The sequence below is a fragment of the Gorilla gorilla genome, chromosome 14, assembly GCF_029281585.2.
Source record: "Gorilla gorilla gorilla isolate KB3781 chromosome 14, NHGRI_mGorGor1-v2.1_pri, whole genome shotgun sequence".
NCBI classification, from domain to species: domain Eukaryota; kingdom Metazoa; phylum Chordata; class Mammalia; order Primates; family Hominidae; genus Gorilla; species Gorilla gorilla.
Genome location: NC_073238.2, coordinates 92934455 through 92960571, shown reverse-complemented (window position 1 = coordinate 92960571; position 26117 = coordinate 92934455). Strand labels below are relative to the sequence as shown.

At 35.5% G+C, this 26117-nt stretch overlaps 1 long non-coding RNA gene across 1 annotated transcript in view; it reads right to left on the bottom strand.

Moving 5' to 3' along the window:
• Positions 1–26117, bottom strand: part of LOC129526503 (uncharacterized) — a 272622-nt gene that overhangs the window by 95337 nt on the left and 151168 nt on the right. Inside the window, exon 3 of the long non-coding RNA XR_008671162.2 lies at positions 3823–3907. This is a non-coding gene — a long non-coding RNA (uncharacterized lncRNA). The remainder of the gene's footprint in view (positions 1–3822; positions 3908–26117) is intronic.

Sequence of the window (26117 nt, the reverse complement as noted above, 5' to 3'; positions counted from 1 at the left end):
CTTTTTCCCTATCCTTTGAAATTAGGCTGGCCTTGTGATCTGCTTTGATCAAAAGAACATGGTGAAAATGACATTCTGGGCCTCCTAAGCCTATTCTTTAAGAAGTATATCAGCTTCTGCAGTCTCCCTCTTGGAAAACTCCATCTTGGACACTAGCCGCCATGTTGTGAGGAAGCCCATTCTAGAAGAGTGAATAAGTGGAGGCCACATTGAAAGAAGCCCTGGAGAATGAGTGACCCACCTTGGATATTCCAGTTCCAACTGTGCATCCAGCTGAATGAACTCACGTAAGTGATCCCAGCCAACATCATATGGAGCAAAAGAACTGTGCATTAAGGCATTTGCCATGCCTTAATTTCTGACCCACAGAATATTAAGAAATGATAAATAGTTGTTATTTCAAGCCACTAAATTTGTGGATGCCTTTTTACACATCAACTTGTATTCAAAAAACTCCCCACACTTCAAAATTATATCCAACCTCTATTTTAAAAAGGAGATTTGTTATCCATCTAAGCAGAACTCAGGCTTTCTCGAGTTCAGTGAGGCCTTGAAGGTATGCTGTATGTTGTACAATGTGGGAGGATTTACAGCCTTGGGGGCCCTCGGGCATTGTACCCTGATAGGAGCATACTCCAGAGGCAAGAACAGCAGCGGGAGAAGAAAAGGGCCTCCCTGGGATGACCTTCCAGGAGACAACTGCTACAAGAAAGCCTATGTACAGTTAAAAGAGCACAACTGTCCCTGATCACATGGAAGCCTTCTCCAGGTGCTGCCACAAACAATGGGAAGGGGTCTTGGAGCAGAGTTTGGGATCTCTGACAAGTGCAGTGACAAGCTAGTAAGTGTTGTAAATATGATCTTGCAATGAATCAACCTGCAAAAAATGAGAAACCAAGTTCCAAAGGAGAAACTCTAATTAATTCAGCTTAGAATAGGCCCCCACCTTTGGACCAATTAAAAATAGGGGGATTTTACTGTATGAATATGGCTACTACTAGCTAGGCTGTGGTACTACAGGGATGGGAGAAGTCGGGGGGAGTACATAACTGTTACTAGTTCCATTGTGTGTATCTATTAGAGCTTATTTTCTGAATTGCAATGATGTATTAACTTAACTTTTATTGAAGATTGGGATTATCTCTACATCCCTAGAGCATGGGAAGCCCCCGGTACTGAGCCATTCAATAAACATTAGTTTTGTTTTTCCCTCACTTAACTGGTACATTCCATACCTGTCATTGCTGTTTCTAGCAGTATTGCCATGTGATGTGGAATATTGGTGATAGTGAATGAGGTGTATTTAGCACTGGAACACTTTTCAAAGTACTTTCACATAGGTATAGAATTTATCTCTATGCAGTGATGTAGGCAATATCATTTTTCTTTCTTTTTTGAGATGGAATTTCACTCTTATCACCTAGACTGGAGTGCAGTGGCACTATCTCGGTTTACTGCAACCTCCACCTTCTGGGTTCAAGTGATTCTCCTGCCTCAGCCTCCCGAGTAGCTGGAATGACAGGTACCTGACACCACACCAGGTTTTTTTTTTTTTGTATTTTTAGTAGAGATGAGGTTTCACCATGTTGGACAGGCTGGTCTCAAACTCCTGACCTCAGATGATCTGCCTCCCTCAGCCTCCCAAAGTGCTGGGATTACAGGTGCGAGCCACCGTGCCTGGGTAAGCAATATAATTTTAACCTCTCAGCAGAAAAAGAAGATTCAGAGAGTTTGTATATCTTGTATATGGATTTTCTGAGGGTCAGAGGAAGCTGGATCACTGTGTAACACCCAGTGCGAGAAGTCAGGAGTACTGGGTAAGGCAAGATCCAAGACAGAATCACACATAAAGGTAGCTCAGCTTGGCTCTGGCAAGTTTCTGAGGTGTAAGGTGAGGTGAATAATCAGCAGATTCTGTGATTCTGAGAGTGAGAAGCAGAACTGGGCCACATGCACCATGCTGGTTGCTTTGAGTGGATGAAGAATTTTGTTATTAGCAGGGCTGCCCCACTTAAAACAGTTGCCAGCTGGAGTTTTCAAGAGAGGAATGTGCAGCTACTTAAGGAAGTCTGACAGTATGGTAAGGCCATGACAGTGTTTGAGACTCAGAATGCCCTAAACTCTGGGCAGTTCTTTCAATCCTCATGATCTGTACTTATCCCAATTCACGCCATCTCACCACAACTGCAGATGTGCTTTGCCTCTTAGTCCAGGCTGCCATTTTTTAACTGTAAAACCTTGGGCCACTTTCTTAACCCTTCTGACACCTAGCTTCTTCCTTTGTAGAATGAGATCATGCTGTCTTTCTCAAAAGTGGAACAGTGGCTAAAACAACATGTAAAGCATTGATCCTAGTGCCTGGTAAGAGGAAGCCTTCCTATACTTTACCTCCCCAGCCTCTTCAGTGGCAGTAGTAAAAGATTTCAAATCCCTCTTAGTCTTATTACTTTATTAATAATGGAAAACTTCTAACTTGAAAACAATTTTTCTTCCTTCTTCTCCTGAAGACTCTAGGCCTCTTGGAATATTTATTTTAGAATGAAGCTGTTGCAGCAATACATCACACCACATCTTAACTTGGGAAAGTTCCTTAACCTTTTTAAGCCACAGTGTTTGCATCTTTAAAATGGGTAAAATAATGACACCTCCTTCCTAGAGTTGTAAGGATTCATTGTACACTTAGCATTGACGTAAATGTAAAGCACTTCGCACAGTGCCCATTGCATAGCAAGTACACAATAACTGTTGACTAGTGTTATGATTATCTAAGCCTCAGTTTACTCACCTAGAGATTGGGTATTGGAATGTTTACTTTGAAGGGTATTTTGAGAATTAAAATGGAGATTGTTTATAGAAATATGTATAGATTAATAACCGGTACATTGTAAGTACACAGCCAAAGATTATTCATCTCTTCTTCTTATAAAATAGGTATAATATTATTCATCTCTTCTTCTCATAAAATAGCTTATTAAAATAGGTGCTCAAACAAATGCAAATCTTTACTGTTCATAAGTACCAGTATTTATTTCCAATGGAAGAGAATTCCTGTTACCTAGGAATTAGGAGATAAGAATCCTTGGTTTTGTGGAGAAGGGGCAGGTTATCTAAGGAAAGGTAAGGTGATTTAAGGGTTTTAATATGCAAGGTCATATTCTCAACTGTGAAAAGAAACTTCAAATTACTATCTGCGAATCAATATGTAGTAGGCTTTAAGGTGACACTATAAAACAACTGTCATAGGCTCTGATATCCCAGCCATACCCATGCAAGTGCACATCAACAAGCCAATTTACACCATGTGGTTGTAATCTTGTTCCATTTCCCTACATTTCTGAGAAGAAAGGAATTACTAATTGTTGTTTACTATGACACTTCACTATATAAGTGAGGTAGGCTACACTATAAATTCTGGCCTGTGTTCAAAGATTGGCAAAAACAACTTGGCTTAAGGTGCTTTCTATTTGATTTTCTACCAAATCAGCAACATAAAAACTATACGAATGATAGAAATCAATGAGAAAACAAACCTCTTGATCCTTTCCAGAAGTTAGATGATCAACCATGTGGATGCAGGAGCTTATTTCTCTCCATCAAGCCAGAAAATGGGCTTGTCAATATTCAAAGGTCTAACTTTGTTATATGCGTCAATTTTTGCTATGCCACAGTTACATGCTTTAGTGTTCTTATTGCTTCATCAAGATTACAAAAATACTTGGCCATGCATGGCCTGCCAAAATATGTGATTATCCAGTTTGCAGCACAACAACTTGTATTAGACTTTGATTGTTAGCCTGTAATCATTTTTGAATAGTTACTCACCTTTATATAAAGAATTGCAGAATAAGTATTGTTCTTGTTATGAATCTTCTACACAGAAAGTACCCGAGAGGTAAAATATTGGCATCTAAAATTAAAGGAATAAAAAATGCATAAGCTATTTAATGTATAGATAAAAGGAGAATTCAATGTTTTCTTCATAAGGAATTCATTTTCTAAGAAATAGCTTTAATTAAAAATCTCTGATAAATAAAACAGAATTTTAAAGCATTTTTGACAAAAGATTTAATAATTTAAAGACATTCGCTTCTTTTCATTTGAAATAATGTAAAAATGTAAATCTCATTTACTTAAATGTGATAATGTAGCCCTATAGAATTGTCTTTAAAATGAATAAAATCCCCATGGTTATTTTATCGAACAAGACTAGGGACTTTACAGCAAAGAGAAATGAAATCTAAAGTACTGTGAAATAAAATCAGGTATATGATTGAAAGATAAATTTGTAAGAACATCTTCTAATGCTAATGAAGTATAATTTAGAAAAAAATTCTATAATCTTAGAAATTCTTTAACTTTTGTGCAGATAGATGGAGAGGACTATTAAAAATGCAGAACCTTGAATCAAGAGGTGAAATTTGAGAAAAACTAAGAGCAATTCCAAGAAATTAAAAAGGAAATGTTTACTTTGGAAGAAATAGCTATTCTGAAGCTGGCCTCCTGATAGGCGGTGAAGTTTTGCAAATGCGTTTTTTTATATTCCCATTCAAACCTTTTTAACTCCATAGTTAATGAGCTAGGCAAATGTTTAATCCTTGCCTCATTCTGTGGTCAAAGGGAAATTTGCAGTTCATATGTATCAGTTTGTTACATACTCCATGCTGTCATTTGTTCTTAGAAATAGGGAAAGAGAAGAAAGAACATTCGCTCTTTCTTCCTATTGCCAGAATTTTTTCTTTTACTGTACCTGATTTTGTCTTATACAGAGAAAATACTCTGGTAGTTCAGAAAGAGGATGGGACAATAGGAAATGTTTGATATGACTAAGGATAACATCTACCAGCATTTTTGTCATGCACCTTAATCTGATAACATCAAGGAATTTTCAAGAAATAGTTCTGGCTCCCAGAGCTGCTTAATTATATTGTAAGAGCTTTCTTCAACCACAAGGATGAGTATGGATAATAATAATAACAATGATAATAGCCTATACCAAAAATTGGTCTATAAATAAATACTTATTGCTTATCAATTCTTACACCAATAATCTGAATTTCTACTGAAATGCCATTTACTGTATACAAAATGTGTCACAAAATAATAAAACATTAATTATTATATATTGAAAGTTTATTTATTAGGAAACCCTTGTTGATGTAGGACAACATCATTTAGTCATTATGTTTTGTTTTGTCCTTAAAGAATCTGCAGAAAACAACAGATGAAAACAAGATTTTTTAAAAAAATTCTCCTACAACTCTTTTATTCATTAGGTACATAAGGAATAACTCCTGAGAATGGGGTAAGTAGTACATTAGTTGTATAAACAAAATTCTTTCCTTAAATTGATTTCATAATAGCCCAGGACAACTGACCCAATGCTCTTGGATAGTCTTAGCTCAGAGGAAACCTTCTACATGAGATGTAGAATCTCACAGGGCTTCCCTACCACCCTTTCTTATTATCAGATTACTTCAGTGCTTCATACTCTTTTCTTCAGTGTAGACAAAGCCTTGGGAAATTGGCATTTCACCATCGCCTTTTGTCTTGTGGAAGTAAAAAAGGTATAAATAAAATAAATTGGCTTCATTTGATTAATTTTCATATTGGCACAAATATCTTCCTCTGAGCAGCTGAAAACATTTCCATCAGCAGTTTGAAAATGTGCTTTATAAAAATTCACCTTCCCTTTTGGATAAGGTTCCAAAATGTTTAAGAGCAAAAACAACAGTGGCAGCAGCATTCTCACCACCATGTTAACTATTTATGCATGTGTGCACAGAAAACCACATATGAATGTATAGGATATTGGATAATCATCATGCAAATAACCATGATTCCAAAGAGTCTCAGAAGGAAGTATTCAAATTGTTTTTATAGTTATAGGCTGAATTTTCTGTGTTCTACTCCCATATCTAGCTAATAGTGATTTGGGTTCTTGACATGAAGTCTTAAAATACATGTCTCAGACACCCTTGCCATGACCGTTAAGCATTAGAAGTCAATAAATCAAGAAATATAAGTTACAATGTACGAGAAATTAATTTTTTTAGTGGTGCTGCCTCAAGAGCCACTGATAGGTATTGTAGGGAAAAGGGGAAATATCTGGAGTCTGAGTTCTCAGTCCTCCATACTTCACCCAGAGTAGCCATACATATATTTGCTCTGTGAATTGGGGTCATACACAAGATTTCATTTGCTTCAAACAAGTGGTTAGCTGCTCAAGAAATATTTGAATAACATTTGTTTTTAGAAGTTAGTTTTCAAAGAGAAAATATGGTTCAAAGAGGTGAAGTGATTGACCCAAAATGACACAGCTAGTTAGAAACAAACTCTCTTGCTTATGTTTATCCCACTCCAACCTTAGTGTTTTTACAGAGATGACCCTGCATACCTTCAATTGTTTCCAAACCCTTCTCTAATGGTTCCCCAGTGTTGTCTAATATGCTTCAAAGCTCAGCTTAAATTATCTATTTATGATGGAGACTTCTAGGGCTCACACATATCCAATTCTCCTCTTCTGAGCTTATAGGTGGGTCAAACATTCTCACTCGTTTGCAGTTAGGTTCAGCCATATAATATCACAATGCATTGTGAGTTGAAGTTATGTGAGTTACTTCACTGCTAAACCACTGAAGCCAATGTGAGATGCTCTGGTAGGGTCTAAGATTTCATCACCTGAATATAGCACAGAAATAAGAAAAGATGCATTGAAGAAGACAGAAAGGATAATTTCACTTTAGGAATGTCACCACTTTCCCAAGTCCACACAGTGCAACTGGGGGAAGAGACAGCCTCAATATATTAAAAGGAAAGTAAAATGAACACCTGACTGCATGAACCTCAACACCAGGCCATCCTCTGTGAACCCCAGCACCAGGCCAACTCCTGCAGACTTGGGCTTCAGACCAGCCTCAGTGTACCTGGACTGCAGACTGGACTTGACAAACCCAGGCTTTAGACCCACCCTTGTGTCTGGCCAGCCCTTGAAGCACCAGATTCCAGGCTGGTCCCCAAGTCTCCAGGCCCCACGCTCCATACAAGGGAACCACTATAGCATTATTGGTGAATTTCTTAGCAGAAATCTTACAGGCTAGGAGAGAGTGAGATGATATATACCAAACTGCTGAAAGGAAAGAAAATGTTTGCAACCAAGAATACTACACTTAACAAAGCTATCCTTCAGAAAGAATACTCAAATAAACAAAATCAGAAATGAAAGAGGAGATACTACAATTGGTGCCACAGAAATACAAATAATCATAAAAACTACTATGAACAAGTATATGCCAACAATTGGATAACATAAAAGAAATTAATAAATTCCTAGAAACATATGACCTATCAAGACCGAATCATGAAGAAATAGAAAACCTGAACAGACCAAAAATGAAGAAAGAGATTGAATCAATAATAAAGTTCCCTATTAAAGAAAAGCCCAGCACCTGATGGCTTCTTAGCTGAATTCTATAAAATATTTAAAGAACCAATCCTTCTCATACTCTTCCAAAAACTTGGAGAAGCATTAATACTTCTAAGTTCATTTTAGGAGGCCAGCATTAGCCTGATGCCAAAGCCAGGCAAAGACTCCAGAAAAAGACTCCAGAAAAAGACTCCAGACCAATTTCCCTAATGAACATAGCTATAAAAATCCTTAAAAAAAACCCCAGCAAACTGAATTCAAAGGATCTTTCACCATAATCAGGTGGGATTTATCCCTAGGATACAAGGATGGTTCAACATATGCAAATAAATAAATGTCATACATCATATTAACAAAATGAAGGACAAAACCCACATGGAAAAGAAGAATTTAACAAAATCCAATATTCTTTTGTGACAATAGCTGTCAACAAATTAGCAAATTAGCAAGAGAAGAAATTTACATAAATACCATAAAGGCCATATATCATAAGCCATGGTTAACATTACACTCAAATTAAAAAGTTAAAAGCTTTTATTCTAAGATCTGAAACAAGACAAGGAGGTCCACTGTTCAACGTAGTACTGGTTGTCCTAGCCAGAGCAAATAGGGAAGAAAAAGACATAAAAGGCTACCAAATAGAAAGGAAGAAGTGAAATTGTCTCTGCTGACAACATGATCTTATACACAGAAAATCTTAAAGACTCCACCAAAATTACTATTAGAACTGATAATAGAATTCAGTAAAGTTGCAGGGTAAAAAAATCAACCTACAAAAATCAGTAGCATTTCTGCAAACCAACAATTAACTATTTAAAAAAAAAGAAAATAATCCCATTTACAATAATAAAAAAATTAAAATACTTGAGTGAATTTAACCAAGGAAGTAAAGGATGTGTATACCAAAAACTATAAGACATTGATAAAAGAAAGGGAAGAAGATACAAATAAATGGAAAAATATTCTGTATTAATTGTTTAGAAGAATTAATATTGTTTAAATATCCATATTACCCAAAGTTATCTGCAGATTCAGTATAATTCCTATAAAAATTCCAGTAGCATTTTTCACAGAAATAGAAAAACAATTCTAAAATGTGTACGGAACAACAAAAGAACCTGAATAGACAAATAATCTTGAACAAAGAGAAGACAGCCAGAGGCATCACACTACCTGACTTCAAAATATATTACAAAGATGTAGTTATTAAAACAGCATGATGCTGGCATAAAAACAGGCACATTGACCAATGGAACAAGACAGAAATTCCAGAAATAAACCCACCCATTTATAGTCATTTGGTTTTCGACAAAGGTGCCAAGAGCATAAAATGAGAAAAAGGACAATCTCTTAAATAAATAATGTTGGTAAAATTGGATATCCATATGCAGAAGAATGATACTGTATCTTTATCTCACAACATATGCAAAAATCAACTCAAAATGGATTAAGCTCTTAAATACTAGACCTGAAACTGTAAAATAACTGGAAGAAAACACAGGGATAAATCTCTACAATGTACACATATACCTTATATGTACACAGTTTTTATTTTTCAATTATACCTAAATAAAGCTGGAGAAATAAAAGAAAATATGCAGCACCATTTATGCAGTTTTCTTGCCCCCAAATTAAACCAAATCTAATCCATCCCCTAAATCTAAAACCAATTATCACACAAATTCTGGGGCTAGAGCAGCAACTTTGTGAAGATGCAATTAGCCAAATTCTGAATGTGGGTAATTACACAAATAACCCAGCTATTTCTACAAATTTATAGCATGAAAAAAATGGAGATAAGGGGAATTATAATAGTTTAAAAGAAAGTTAAGCGACAATACCAAACAAATGCAAACCTTGTTAGGATTCAAATTTAACAAAGTAACTATAGAAACGCATCTTTGAGAAATTTGAACATAAACTGAACATTAATTTTTTTAAACTTTTGTTAGGTATAACAATAATATTGAGGCTGTATTTAAAAAAGAATATCTTTTGGACTTGCACATTGAAGTATTTATGGGTGAAATACAGAGGTTTTAATTAAAACACTTCAGCAAAAATAGAGAAATGAATGAAACATGATTAACAAAATATTGACAACTGTTGGAGCTGTATGATAAATATAGGGAGGTTAATTATATTATTATTTATACACATTTATAATATCTAAAATTTTGCATAATAAAATTTAAAAATAAATAAAAGTGAAGGCAGGGAACCGCTTTGGAGACCATGCCTTCTTAACATGGATCCACATTCCTTTTGGATTTTTATTCTTTAAGGGATGAAAGTTATTTTTTGTTTTATTGTTTAAGTCAACAGATAAAATTCATGTATTTATCAGGTACAACATGATGTCTTCAAGTATGTATACACTGTGGAATGATTAAATCTAGCTAATTAACAAATTAACTACCTAAATTTTTAAAGACTCCAATATTATATATTCAGGATTTGGATTTTTCTTGTGTCTGTATCTTCTCTTCTGACTTCTGAGATCTGAGATAGGCCCATGCCCATGGGCTACTTGTCTAGATCCTTATTACCCGTTGTCTTTTTTTTTTTTTTTTTCATACGGAGTTTCGCTCTGTCACCCAGGGTGGAGTGCAATGGTGAGATCTTGGCTCACTGCAACCTCCGCCTCCCAGGTTCAAGCAATTCTCCTGCCTCAGCCTCCCGAGTAGCTGGGATTACAGGTGTACACCACCACGCCCGACTAAATTTTGTATTTTTAGTAGAGGGGTCGTTTCATCATGTTGGTCAGGCTGGTCTCGAACTCCTGACCTCATGATCTGCCCGCCTTGGCCTCCCAAAGTGCTGGGATTACAGAATTAAGCTACCAAGCCCGGCCTACCCACTGGCTTTTTAAAGAATATTTGGACTGCAGTCCATTGGGATTCCAACAATCTTACCTAATATCTTTGTATCCTGACACTGAGAGTGGGACCAGTTACATAATTTGTGGGATCCAGCGGAAAATACAAGTTCCCTTGTGAAAAAATTATAAGAAGTTCTAGATATTGACAGCAGAGCATTGTATCAAGTGTAGATCTTTTTTGAGTGTGGAGCATTGTGTGCCTGCACAGATTGCACACCCATGAAGCCAGTTCTATCTGACAATTAGTAATAGATTATAGCTTGACGTGTTGGCAGAGAGTTGCAGAGTATGTAGATCATTCAATTCTGCTTAGCACAGATAAAAGAATAAATGAATGAATGTAATAGGCTCTTCATAAACATATTAATTAATGAATTAAAACCTTAGCAAACCATTTTTTTCTGAAATCTATATGTATACTAGCAAAAAATCCAAGAATTAGAAAAATGTATTTTCATAGTTGATTCTTCCATATGATAACAGAGAATCTATACAGTCAGAATATAATTTAGTCAGTGGTTCTGTGTACCTGACCAGAGGTCCATATCCAGCAAACATAATTGTGATGCCTCGTTTAAAATATTTATCTACTAGGCTCCAGGCCATTGACTCCTAGTCACTCGTAGCCTATTAGATCTGACTGCTCTTGGTTCATTTAGCTTCCTATCCCATAGATGAGTATGATCAGTGACCTTACCTGCTGATCGATATGGTCTAGTCAATACTGTAAACTCAGACTAAATACATGAGCAACTCCTCTGCCCTTGGGGAGGAGAGAGAGAACAATAATGAGAGGAAAGGTAAGCAGAAGAGTGGGAGTATTCCACATCTCTATACTAGATGCAATGATTGCAAATACAAATAAGACAGAGTCCCTGTCCTCAAGGAACTTTCCATTCATAGAAACAGACATATAAATAAGTAGTTGCCAAAGTAATTCAAAGGCTGGATGCACCACTCTAGTTTACTTTCCCAGTGGTCTTCACCTTTTTCCTTCCTGCACTTCCTTTTGCTACCTAGCCCCCTGTTCCACAGTCACTCCTCTATCATTGCTAACTTCCAACAAAAATTCTGGATTTTGTAAAAATAAAACTGATACCCTCACAGATCTGCTAAGGAGCTCTGTTGTAGTCATTGCTTAAGACGTGAAGCCCAGACACAATTTCTTGTGGTAAGGAAATGGATATTAAAGGCTCAGCCAGACTTGCTCCTGGAAGAAAATAGCAGATTTCTGTCACTCCATTGTGGAAACAGACAGGTGAAGGCCTGATGTGGTCCCTGCATTTCTGTCAGCTTTGCTGCCTCCTTAGATGGGAAGTTCTTTGAAAACTCTGACCCACCCCAAAGTATCAGACCATCCAGCTCTCTGCTATGTGGCAGCAGCCTCTCAGCAGTTACTGAATAAAACACAAAAGATACTTGTGAAACTTGCAAGGCTTTGGGAAAAAAGCACTGTAAGATTGAAGCCTTCTAGAAAATCAATATTTTTATCTGAGATCACTGTTCATTGATATGCTTAAAGTATAACACAAGGTTTGAATTTTAGAACTACATTCATAGCTCTGATTTTTAATTACCATTTTATAAAATTCCTTTCCCTTGATTATTTCCCACCAATGGTTTCTCATTGGTCCTTTCTCTTGTGTAACTGTTCTCTAGCTACTAAAGACATTTATTAAAAGAAGAAGCAGTAGAGATCATTAGAAGGACAGGTATTTTAACTTTTTGCCTAAGTCTTAGATGTCATTTGGTTATTTCCTTCTCAGCCAGGCTTCACATTATAAGTTGACCTATTTTTCTGGAATGTCCTTGTAAAGGACACCATTCATTTCCCAAAGTACGGAGGGCCACTACCTTCTGAGAAACAGTTTTACAAAGTGCTAGAGTCACCTAATTGGATGAAATCACAGGGAGCTAAGACCTAAGTGCCATCTTTCATGCACACTGTTCATGCCAAGGGCAGAAAACAAGAATAAGAGAATGGAAGGAAAGAGAAGCACCATACCTAAAATATAGGCTGAGAATTTGGGGAGACTGCACAATCTTCTTCTACGACTGAATCCACATATCCCCATATAATCAAATTGAAACAACAATCTAAATTAAGCTTAAAAATAAGGAAGCATTTTCTCCTCCATGGTTCTATACTAAGTGGTGAAGTAGAGATGTCATAATTATTGGTAAATTGGTTCTCTCTAGACTAGCAAATTGAACTGTGTGGGGATAGGGTAGTTTCTGAATTATCTGGACTGCTTACCCTCACTAATCATGAATATTTATGAAACCTGAACCTCACTTTGTGCTCTGTAAACACAGCTTGAATTATTCAGATTGTTTGTCTATACTGTAATAAATGGAAAATTCTCCTTGTACCTTATTTTTAGTATTAAAAATAGGCACTATAATGTTTTGGGTAAAAGGACAAAATAAGACAAAGGCATTTGCCTCCCCTTATTATGGTACCCCATTAGCCATGCTTGTATCTGTGAAATGATTTGTTTATGTTAAACATATATTTCGAGTGTGATGGTTCAACAGTGTTTAACCTATGGCTATGCTTCAAATTAGTTAAGCCTTTAAAACATTCCAGTGATTGTGTAATTCAATCAGATAGCCTAGCAGGAGATTAATTGGAAACATATGTGACACAGTGGCATCATGAGCCCCTGCCATAAAAGAAGAGGAAAGGATTTGCTTTGTGATGCTCCGAAAATGCTTGCCCAGGGCAATGGTCAGTGCCTGTGATGCAGCAAACATGGACTCATGGGCCAGGACCCTAGATATGTTTTAATGAAAATTTTAAAATATTAACTTTAATGCTACATCCTTTCTTAATTCAAGCAGCAAGAAGAAAAGACTAAATTATTTATGTTATTTTATTCCAGTCTATGTATGGTGTGATGAAGTGATGTTCAGCAGGTCCTCGAATAAAACATCATTTCAATCAATGTTGTTACCTTATAACATTGATGAGAAAAAAAAGTGGTTTCATTATATGTCATTTCACTTAAAGTTATTGTTTCCAAGAACGTGTCATTTGCATTCAGTGATGACTTACCGTGTATATTTTTTCTTCAGCACAGCACCCACAAGATGCCTTTACCATGCCAGTAAAATAAAACATGTTTTACTGTGCAGGTTTTGCACACTTCTGCAGGAAGCTGAATAGCTGTTAATTTGGGCTGAATAGTTTTGTTTTAGGTCTTACCATGCAATGATTAATTGCTTAGATGATGTAAATAGCCTGGATGCCAACTTCTTGAGTTGCTTGTGGACTATATTTCCATTTAAGACTACGTGAAGAGTATAGGAAGTGGATTAAATATATTGTGCACTTACAGGACCACAATACTTAAAGACTTGATTCTTACATAAAGGCAGACTAGAGAGCTAGGTCTATCCAAAGGAGATGGTGCATCAAATTCAAAAGGAATGCACCTTTTGTGTTGCTATATTTGGTGTTGTTTAGACGTGGTATTTGTGCTAGAAAATTATTTTCAGTCATACGTCACTTAACGATGAGGATATGTTCTGAGAAATGTATCCTTTGGTGATTTTTGTCATTGTGCTAACATCACACAGTGTACTTACACAAACGTAGATGGTATAATGTACTACACACCTAGGCTATATGGCCTATCGTTCCTAGGCTACCTGTTCAACATGTTACTGAACTGACCACTGTAGGAAATTGTAATGCAACGGTAAGTATTGTATCTACACATAGAAAAGGTACAACAAAAACATGTTATAATCTTATGGGACCACTGGCCTGTTATTAACAAAACCATTGTTATGTCATGCATGACTGGATATTATTGATATATAATAGGGATAAAAAACATGTCTTTTATGTGATTTGCTGCTGAACTTAGATAGCTTTCACCATGTGGTATCTCCCTAAGTTTTTCAATCTTAGAGTGTCTAGGATTAAAATGATAACCCAAGTCAGCTGTGAAAACAAAGAGCCTCATGATCACCTGCTGATATAATTTAAAGATATAAACTGAAGAAGCTCTAACTCTAACCCTCTGAACACTAACAAGTGACAAGACTATCACAGCAATGAATGAAAAGCTCTCCAGAAAAGAGAAAAATGCTCTGAAAATGTAGGAAAATGCACTCAGGTTCTTTTGAATTGGAAGCAAGCTGTCAAAGATGCCCACCCCCAACCCAACGCTGTTAAAATGTTCAGTGGAGTAAAAGCACATAGGAATATCCTCTATTCCTCTTGATTTCATTCTATGATGAATTAGTACCTTTACTGAAATGCCTACTTCCAATGGCAGTGTACATCATCAAACCTGGATCAGGGAGAATTCAGCAGATGTTCAATCAGGGGTTCAGTCATCATTTGTTGCTGGATCTACTCTGTCTAACTACACTGAAAGACAGCTCAGTAGAATGGTAAGGAGCACATTCCAATCACTAGAGAGTGAGTCAACTCTCCCTTCTTTGTATTTCCTCACTATCTTAGCCAGCTTGGGCTGCCATACAAAATAACATAGACTGGGTGACTTCAACAGCTGAAATTTATTTTCTCGCAGTTTGGGAGGCTAGAAATTGGAAAACAGGGTGCTAGCATGGTTGGGTTCTGGTGAGGGCCCTCTTCCTGGCTTTCAGATGGTCACCTTTGAGCTAAATTCCTACACTGCAAAGAGAAAGAAACCTTCAGTTTCTTCCTCCTCTTGGAAAGACACTGAGCCCATCACGGGTGACACACCCTCATGACTTCATGTAAACCCAATTACCTCCCAAAGGCTCCACGTTTAAATATCATCACACTGGGGGTTACACATTTTGGGGAGATACAAACGTTCATTCCATAACATTCATTATTATGTTACCTCAGAATGGATCAAATCTAAGGACATTCACTAGACAATCGTCCTTGATGTTGGCCTCCAAGAGATGGGAACTGAGGCAGGTGATACCTGTCACACTGCATACCCGTGAACAACAATCAGACAGGATCAGACAAGAGACCTTAAGCATTGGTCTGTGAGCTTCTCCGCTGCATGACTATAGCCCCTGTCTGGAGTCACTATGGCTCAGTATGCAACTGTAATATGCTGTGGCAGAGGCTTTGCCCCAGCCCTACTCCATCAGTTGAACTAAGCATTCATTTATGGCTTGCTGAAGGGGATGCCAGGTCTTCACCTTTTGTGGTCTGAGAATTGGTCTAAGCTTTGCATAGTAGCTTTATCACATGCAAAGCCAAAGGCAGAAGTCACCACATCAGTTTTCGTGGTTAGAGAAGGAACTTATCCCTGGCATGATGGGGATGGAGTGGTTGGGGTGCAGGTCTTGAGGCTTATCTGTTCTGTCTGAGCACCGGGCCCACACAGGTCTCCATGGAACCACTCAGAAGGTCAGTTTTACTAGAGGCAGTTTCTTCCCCTTAGGGGGAACTGCCTGTGGAGATCAGTCTTGGAAAAGTTCACTTTTATCAACTTTACACAACTTGTTCATGATTTATCAGACTTTTTATATGTTCCTAGATTCAAGTTGCTTATATTTTGTTTAGGATTTTTACACTGATATTATTAAATATATTAAATATATAATTAATGTGATTATTAAATGTGATTTTTTTCCCTTCATACTGTTCTTGTCAGGTTTTAGCATGAAGATGTTGCTAGCCTTTTATGTAAGTTATGGAATATTTTCTCTTTTTTCTATTATTTGGAATAGTCCCTATGAAACTGACATTGTTTCCTGAAAGTCTGATAATATTTATTTTTTTATTTTGTTAATGTGGAAAACTGTTAGCTATGAATTTATTACTTCAATGGGTATAGAATTATTTAAATATGATGTTGCTCTTCAAGGGAGCTTTAGTAAGTAAAATTTTTCTAGAAATGTGCCCATTTCTTCCAAGTTTTCAAATATGTTAGGAAAATTTTTTTCTCTATCCTTAATTTGTTAAAATTTCTGTAGCATCTGTGGTAACCCACTTCTTAATTTTCTCTGTTGTTCATTTGTGCCTTTTCTCTTTTGTTCTTTTCAGACTTGTCAATGGTTTGTCAATATTATTAATTATATTTGTAAACTATATTTGTCCTTCTTATCTTCTCTTTTTATATCTACTTTATATTTTAATAATTTTGCTCTTACTATCTTTATTTTTTTATTTTGTATTTAGTGTATTTTATAGTTTTTTTCCTAGCTTTTGAAATTGGAAGCTTAGCTCATTAATTTCTATTCCTTTATTTTCTAATGTAAACATTTAAGACTATAGATATGTCTTAGCCCATTTTGGCTGCTATGACAAAATACCATAGACTGGGTGGCTTATAAACAACAGAAACTTATTTCTTACAGGGCTTGATGCTGGAAAGTTCAAGATCAAGGTGCCAGAAAATTTGTTGTCTCATGAGGGCCTTCTTCCTCATAGACAGTGTGATCTTTTCACTTTAACCTCACATGGCAGAAGGGGCAAAGGATCTCTCTTAGGCCTTTTTTTATAAGGGTACACATCCCATTCATGAGGGCTCCACTCCCATAATCTAATCATCTCCCCAAAGCCCTACCTACTAGCACCATCACCTCTGTGGTGAGGATTTCAAAATACGAATTTTGATGAAACGTAAACATTCATACTCAAAAACCACTTCTGCTGCATTCACAGTTTTGATATGTCACATTTTCATTATTTTATCTTGTCTTATTGCACTGGCTGGGACTCCCAGTATGATGATGAATTGAAATGGTGAGAGCAGATATTTCTGGTTTGCTCCTAATTTTAGGAAGAATGTATTTAGTCATCCAACCTGAAGCATGGTGTTACCAATAGGTTTTGTAGATGCTCCTTATCAAGTTAAGGAAATTCCCTTCAATAACTTCTTGCTGAGAGATTTTAATGTTTACTTATGTCAAATGATTTTCTGTGTCTATTCAGATGACTATATAGTTTTTCTTCTATAGGCTCTTGATATAATAATGGCACTTATTAATTTTTGCATGTTAGACCCGCCTCGTATCCCTAGGATAAAACCCACTTGGTCTTGATATATTTTTCTTTTTCATCTATTGCTGAGTTTGATTTGCTAGTATTTTGTTGAGAATATTTTAATGTCTAAGTTCCTGAGGTATATTAGTTTATAGTTTTCTTGTAGTGTTTTTATCTCATTTTCATAAAAAGTAATATTGTACTTAGAAAATGTGTGAGAACTGTCCCATCTTTTTCCAATATCTAGATGAGATTGTGAGGAACTGCTATTTTTCACTTTAAATGTTGAGTAAAATTTATCAGTGAGTTTATTTATTTGGGCTTGGAGTTTTATTTGTTGGAAGGTTTAAAACTATCAATATAATTTCTTCCATAAATATATGACTATTCAGATTATTTATTCTTTAGTGATCTTTGGTAATTTGTATGTTTTGAGAAATTAATCCATGGTATCTAAGTTGTCATATTTATGGGCATCAAGTTGTTTGTAATATTTTCTAATTAACCTTTAATATCTGTAGGGTGTTATGATGTCCATTCTTTTCATTCCTGGTATTTGTAAATTCTGTCTTCTCTCTCTTTCTCTTGGTCAGCCTCTCTAGTGGTTAGTTAAACTTGTTATTTTTGTTTTCTATTTCACTGATTTCTGCTGTTGTCTTTATTATTTTTTACTTCTGCTTGTTATTGGGTTTAATATGCCAATTTCTCAACTTATTGCAGAGGATGTAGCTTTATATTTTACATATTAATTTAGACTGCTTTCACCAGAGTTAGTGAAGATACACAGTCAACAGTATACTTTTTTAGGATTTGAAAAGAAACCATAGGATAATCTTTAGAACAAAGAGTTATTAGCTTAAATAAGCATGTTTTCGTCTTGTAATAAAAATTGGAATAATGGAAAAAAGAAAAAAAAAGTTAGGGACTTGATCCAGCAAACAATCCTGGAGGAGGTAGAAGTGTGGGACAATCTAATGCAGGCTTAAGTTTTATAAACTGGGCCTACTCGAAAGGAATAAGAAGACATTAGAGGATAACATATATTTCAGTTCTATTGTTGCAGGAAAACAGAGGATGAGGTAAAATAACTTCTTTTGCTATTGTAATAGAAAATGTTCTTAAGCCCTGGAAAATTCAAAAGATCTGGAAGGACTAAGACTGGGAGAAGACAATGTAGAATAGGTCATATATTTCCAAGAGGTTCCTGAGTGTCCAAGCTCAGAAAGCTACAACACAGACTCACACAATATAGTCAGCCATTCTATTGGAGTTGGAGAGATCTAAAGAGAAGTCTAAGTTTGGGGTAGTAGAAAATGTAAGGCTATACATTTGACTTCAAGAATTGTTCACTAGAAATACAGTCCTTTCTCTCAAGAGAGAGCAATAGATTCCCAGAGAATATGAAAGAACACCATGCCCCTAGGATTCACATTCCTAAAAATCTTCAGATTAGACTCTTTCAGGACAGAAGTGAAAACAGAAGCTTTGAGCTCTCCCTGGTGATGGGTCTGCAACCAGAGAGGATTTCTAGCTGGATAGCAAAAAACAAACAAGCAAACAAACACATATTTTAAAAATCACAAAAGATAGGGAGTCTATTACCGGAGAATCTCCCTTATATATTCTTCTATTGCCAAGGAAATCTCCACTATCTTTATGAATATGGAAATCAATCTATGACATGGTTTGTTATATTAAGAAACTATAAATGTGCTTTGGCAAGAAATCTTTAGTTTTAAGTCTCAAAGAAACAAATTGACTATTCTTTCTGAAGGTATTTCTAACCTCATAATTCGCTTTGTTTTTCAGATTGATAGAAGCGCATTTATTTTATTGTATGGTATTTTATAAACCCTCAACCCCCCAATTTGATCAGATACAGTTTCTTATGGACTGTTTAATTGTGTAGACATTTAAGCTTATGACTTTAAGACCATAATGTAATTTTAAATTCATTTAAATGATTCTTCAAATAGTTATTTTTAATCAAATATTTGCATTTTAAAATATAGATTATATATTATATATATGTTTCACTAGATTTTAAACTATAGAGTGACTCATTTGAGAAGTGGGTATTTTCTTTTTTAAAATGTGGCTTTGAAAATAATAAGCCATTTTTGTGGTTCTCTTTAAAGGTAGCTTTCTAAAAGATGGCTTATATATTTCAGTTCTTTTTTGGTGGGTAAAGGTCATCAGTATACTTAAAAATAAATCATTGGTTCAGGCATAAATTACATAGGTCACCAAATCTGAGCGCAAAGCAAATGTGAGTCAGATACAAAAATTCATCACCTGTTAAATAACCCCACCAAAGAAATCTTTTGGATTTGAACCAGCTGCCTAGGCCATGGAGGGCAGGGCTGTCTCTCATGGGGCAGGCACAGACACAGAACCAGTTGCAGAAGAGAGCCCCTATCAGCTCAATAAATCCAAGACAGGGCAAAGACTTCCTCATCATTATGGGCCTTCAACTCTCTTCACAGACTTCCTGCAGAGACCAGGAATACACTTCTGACAAATTCCCAACAGTTTATTTGTCAGATATTTTATTCAAATTGCTTCCTTCTCCTTGCAGAGTACGCAAAAGAACAGCAATATCCCATCCCCTCTGTACCTCCTAACTGCTGTTTCAAGGGATAACGAGCAAATTTAGATCTTCATTACAATGTTAGTTTGTACAGCAGGCCCTATTTATTTTTCTTTACCTTGCTATTGTAATCACCAGGACAAGAAGAGTGACTCTGGATAAAAGCATTTATTTGGGGCCAGTGTTGCAAAAATATTCATATGTTGAGATGGTAGGAACTGCCTAACATTGTTCTTTGGGGAAAGTACTGAAAAGCTCATTATAGCTCAACCACATAGAGCTTCTATGATTATCCATGCTCAGATGACATCTAAAAGAAGGATATTTTTAATTACATTCTTTTTTCCTTCAATGTTTTTAAACAGGCAAGCCACTATCTCAAATGTTTTTCTCTGTTTTTAGAGCTGGAATCTTCATGTCAAATATCCCCTTTCCTGGGATTACAGTAAAAGTTGTACTGGTACAGTGCACTGTAAATATTTCAGATATAATATAACAGAAATAATAAGGCAAGAGTAATGAGGGTGAAAAAAAGACTTGGAATCATTGAGGCTTGATTTCATTCTCATAAGAAATGTTAGTAAGTACTTACTGAAAGGATGAAAGCATTCTGAGATCATAGCAATCATATTAACAGCAGTTTATAGTTTACAGTGCAGTTTCAAATTATGCAGCATTAATAAACCTCTTTTTAGCAGACCAGGATAACTTCTATAATTCTGAAAAATTAAACAGATCTCTATGATTTGGGAGGAGATTGAAGAAGTTTAGGGGATAGAATTTCACTAGAAGTACTTTCCGCCTTCAGGTTGCCATGCCACAGACACCTGGCCTTTGCTTTTTCTCTTCTCAGCCTTAAATTAAAGTATTCTTTTTGATTTCTTCTCTGGCATCTTCTTAATGTATACACATTGTCAATTTTCTTATGCTCTTGACAGCCAAATCTATATGCCCAGTCTTATCAACTCTCACTCACACAAACGTGTACTAAATGCCTTAGGCATGGGCCTAATGGTAGGGATGAAAAGTAGGGTGAGGAACATTCATTCAAAAAAAAATACTGGAAGAAATTTTTCTTAAACTAAAGAAAGACCTGAGAAGTCATATTGCTAGGGCCTTCTGGCTGCAAAACAGGAGGAGTTGAAGAAAGACCACAACCAGATGCATCAAATCTCAGAATTACAAGGATGAAGATAGCCTTCTAAATCTTTCAGAGGGATAAGAAATTACCAACAGAAAAATGAAAATATAATTGACATAAAATACTTTATCAAGAATTCTCAAGTGTGAGAAAAAAATAATAGTGCCTTTAAATTTCTCAGGAAAAATGTTTTTGAATGTAAGTCGAATAATGGCTACTAAAGATGCTTATGACCTAATACCCAAACCTGTAAATATGTTGCCTTACATAGCAAAAGGGACTCTGCAGATGTGATTAAGGTTACAGACCTTGAGATGTGGAGATTATATCCATGCGGGCATCACTTTTTTTTGGAGAGCCTTTGGTGGCTGGGTCAGAAAGAGATGTGACAATTAGGAGGGTCAGAGAGGTGTGTAGTGAGCATTAGGCCTGTCATTGCTGACTTTGAAAATGCAAGGAAGGGCCATAAGCCAAAGAATGCAGTGACCTCTGCAAACTGACAATAGCCTTCAGTTTACAACCAGCAATAAAATAGGGACCTTCATACCACAAGCTCAAGGAACAAACTGCCAACAGTCTGAATGAACAGTAAAAAGATTATTCCCTAGAGAAACCAGAAAAGGACATAGTCCTACTGAGCTTCTATGATTATCCATAGAGCTTCTGACACCTGCTGATACCTTGATTTTAGCCTAAAACTTGTTTTGTACTTCTTATCTATAGAACTGTAAGATAATAAATTTGAGTTGCTTTAGGCCACTATGTTTGATAATTTGTCATGACCACAAATCAATACCAATTTTATACTTAGAATATTAGTGTGTGAAAGACAAGCAAAGTATTTTTAGATATATATAGACTTAAGAGATATACCTTCCAATTATCCTTTCTGAAATATTCATTTGATGGGTAGTCCAGGATAAAGATATAAGAAGGACAAATAAGATTTGGTCAATAGTAGAATTAACTCAGCAAATATAAAGATGAAATTCCAGGATGATAGCTATGCATCAAGCTTGGAAAGCCATCAGCAGTCCAAATGGATACGTTGACAGTGATTTCCAAGAAAATGCTAAAAAAAATTGAATGTATTTCTTACAAAATAAAATAAATAACAACTGAAAGATTTTAGTAATAGGATGAGAAATTGATTTTTTCTTAAAAAAAACTGAGAGGCATCTAGAAACTACAAGTAGAGAAAACGCCTAGGAAATGTCATAGTAGATATCAGAAATAACCCAAAATATGACACAATATTGAGCAATTTATGGTGTGTAAGGAAATCCATTTAACCTTGTTGATAGTATTCTTCACCTTAGAGTGGGCCAGGGAATCTGATGGTGAATTTGTAGAGAAATCCTCTATCACCAATTGGCTTTGTAATGAATGCAATTTAATATAATCCTGATGATGTAAATGCCTCTAATTTACTTTCAACTTTTAGAATGAGCTATAGACCAGGCACAGAATTATGAGTACAAGATGGAATTTAAATATTATTCATCTTAAAAATGTAAAGTACACGTATATCTGACAAAACTGAGTATATCTAGGTAGAAAAAGAGAAAAGGAGAGGTGGGTTTGATAATAATAAGCAGGACAGGGTCAATAAATACTAATGAGTGTGTAAAAATATTAGACATGGCAGTAGATATATATATATCTACATATATATATCTCTACATATATATACTATATATATCTACATATATATATCTCTACATATATATACTATATATATCTACATATATACTATATATATCTACATATATACTATATATCTACATATATACTATATATATCTCTACATATATACTATATATATATCTACATATACATATACTATATATATATCTCTACTGCCATGTCTAATATTTTTATACACTCATTAGTATTTATTGACCCTGTATATATATATATGTGTGTATATATATGTAAAAAATATACATATATAAATACATATGTAAAAAAATACATATACAAATATGTAAAAAATTAGCCGGGAGTGGTGGCGGGCACCTGTAATTCCAGCTACTCAGGAGGGTGAGGCAGGAGAACCACTTGAAACTGGAAGGAAGAGGTTGCAGTGAGCCAAGATCACGCCACTACACTCCAGCAAAAAAAAAAAAAAAAAAAAAAGTAAATTCAGAAATTGCTTTTTATTGAGTAGCTTTATGCTTAAACTGAAAATTCTAGCCTTAGAGGATATTTCCAGCATGTTGGGTCAACTGAACTGACTTATATTTCATTTCCAGATTTCAGAGTTTCATTCATGTCTAGATGTGTGTACTTTAATTTTTAAATGACCCCAAATATTCCCAACCAACATTCTTGCATTTCATATTGTTCAGAAATCCATTTTGATAAAGTGAATACATTTGAAGTCTTAGTAAGCTTCCTTAGGAGTATTTTGCTCTGAAAGGAGGCTATTTTCTTCTAAATTGCCCCCAGAATTCACTTAGTTTGTGCCTCTGTGTTCAAACAGTAAATTATAGAATGACTATGAAAAGTAGTTGTTCACCTAACAGGCTAGAATATGCTATGTATTTTCTACTTCTTTGAAAGTTAATAGATACGGTTTTTAAGCACAATAGCATATCAAGAAGCCGTATCAAAATCATAATGAATAAATGAATAAAGCTCTCAACACTGTCTTCATAGCATTTTAAGCACCAAGTACAGTCAAGAAAGAATTATTTTTTCTTTCTAGATCCAAACAGATCAAAAGAGTTCCCAAGAATAAAAGGGATGATGGTAATCCACCAGATGTTGTACTTTTGAAGCTTCCATCCAACTAATTATCATTTAGGGATTATAGTCCTTCAGAGACAATGCTGACATGACGTCACGTGACATGCCACTTCTCATGAAGATCATCTCTAAGTGAAAGGGGTGCCAAGGTACAATCTGCCTTTTAGCATTTGGCTGAAACTTTATTTATTGAATTTTTTTATACCATCTGATAATAGAGCAAAATTGTATTTTTGACTGGAAGTAATTCTCTTTTGGAGAACATCATTGATTTAATGAAGACACACTTGCAAGTGTTCTGCAGCACAGTTGAAATTTCAGTCACTTTTTAGCTCTAGGCCATTGGTTGAAGTCCAAGTTGACAATCTCAGCTTGTTAAGTCCCTGGTGGACAGACATCCACAACATAAACCTATTGTACATAATCTTGTAATTTTGGCAGTCTGTGCATTGGAGAAGCCTGAAAATGCAACTGACACAGAATACATTACTCTTAACAAAAGACAAAGGGATGAGTGAAGAGGATGTAAAACTCCATGAGAGCAACACAAAAAACATGAAGAACTGGTCGCTCTTTCCCACAATTGCAATACTTTCCTTTTAATGTTGACATCTTTTTAATTCAGAAAAAAAAGAAAACTAATACTTATTTTTCACCACCAATAGTAACTGAGAAAGGGTATGAGAGAACAGCTACTACACAGAAAGAACTGAAAACATACATTTATTATAAATCCACTGATGGAAAATTATGTCTACATCAATAAAAATATATTCATATTACTAATGCATGTCAACTAAATAATGACAAATCACAGAAAGGTACACAAATTAGCTGAATTATAGACATGAAGAATTATTAATTTGGCTATAAATACAATTATAAAATCAAAAAGTCCATAAAGTAGAAAAAAATGTTTATTTTAAATAAAATTTAAGGCAGATTTAGTAATGAATTTATATCACATTTTGTAAAATGAGGGAAAGATCAATAAATTTTCTATTTAAAAAATCTAGAAATCTCATTAAAATGGAGAGCTGAGAAGAGTTTTATTCTTTAGCAAAATATTTAACTAAGAACAAGTCTCTTTTCAAGCAATTATTAAGTCTAACTCTGTATTTTAGTGCAGGACATTTATTGGATTTGATGATGAGAAACAGCTATTATCTATTGCCAGAAGAACTGCTAACATATAGCTTCATTTCACACCTTGTACTGATAATTGACTTAAAGGCATAATGAAAACAAGACTGAAGCCCCAGCTGTGAACCAACTTACCTACAATCGCAAGCTCTCTGACATGTGACCTTCGGCAAATCACTCAAACTCACTGAGTCTCAGTCTTTTTATCAGTAATATGTGAGTTTCACACAACATAATAAAAATGAAATAGCTGGAGCACGCTGACAACACTATCCCCCAAAACAGAGCACTCCATTGGAGCTTATGTTCTCCTGAGCCTAGTCAGAAGATATCTTTTCCTCCATGTTTTCTCCTTTTTTCTATTTCCCTTTCTGATTAACCTCATCATCTCTGCAGACATGCAGATTTGCCTGCAGAAGGATCCAACAGGAGATCTCAATAATGGAAGACCATGCTCTCTTATCATCTTGCAGCTCTTAGAGACTAAGAATCAAGTGCAATCTTTCCAAAGATTGTAGGTTTTATTCCTCTTATATCAGTATTTTCCCATCCACTTATTATTCTCTTTGATAGAGGAGATACAGCAAGAAATGGAGGCCAGATAACAATTTACTGGTCTCTTTTTCAGATGTACCTTTCCCAGGGTTCATTGTTGTAAGGTATAGGATCCTCCCATTTAAGCCTGGATCACTATTCTCCATTAGGCAAAGGTCCCTCTAAAAACATAGCTCAGACCTCACTTTCTGGGTCAATTCTTCCTAGGCCTCACCAATAGAGTGAGCTGTTCTGAGCCCATCTCTGGCAGACCCTTCCAAACTTCTAGCCTCCATGAGTACCTTATCATGCATTTTGATACCCCCAAACCTGTAAAGGCTCGGTATCAAGTAGTAATCTCAAGAACAATTCAAATGTATACTACTCACCATCTTTCTTTACCTTGGGGGATGCATTTGAAGACCCCCAGTGGATGCCTGAAGCCACAGATAGTTCAGAACCTTATACATACTATGTTTCTATGCATACGTACCTATGATAAAGTTTAATTTGTAAATTAGATACAGTAAGAGATTAACAACAGTAACTACTAATGAAATCAAACAATTATAAAAATATATTGCAATAAAAGTTATATGAGTGTGGTCTCTCTCTTGCAATGTTTTATTATATTATAATTAACAATAGGTAATTAAAATATTAGAAACAAAACTGGGAAGAAGGAAAAACTACTGTACAGAC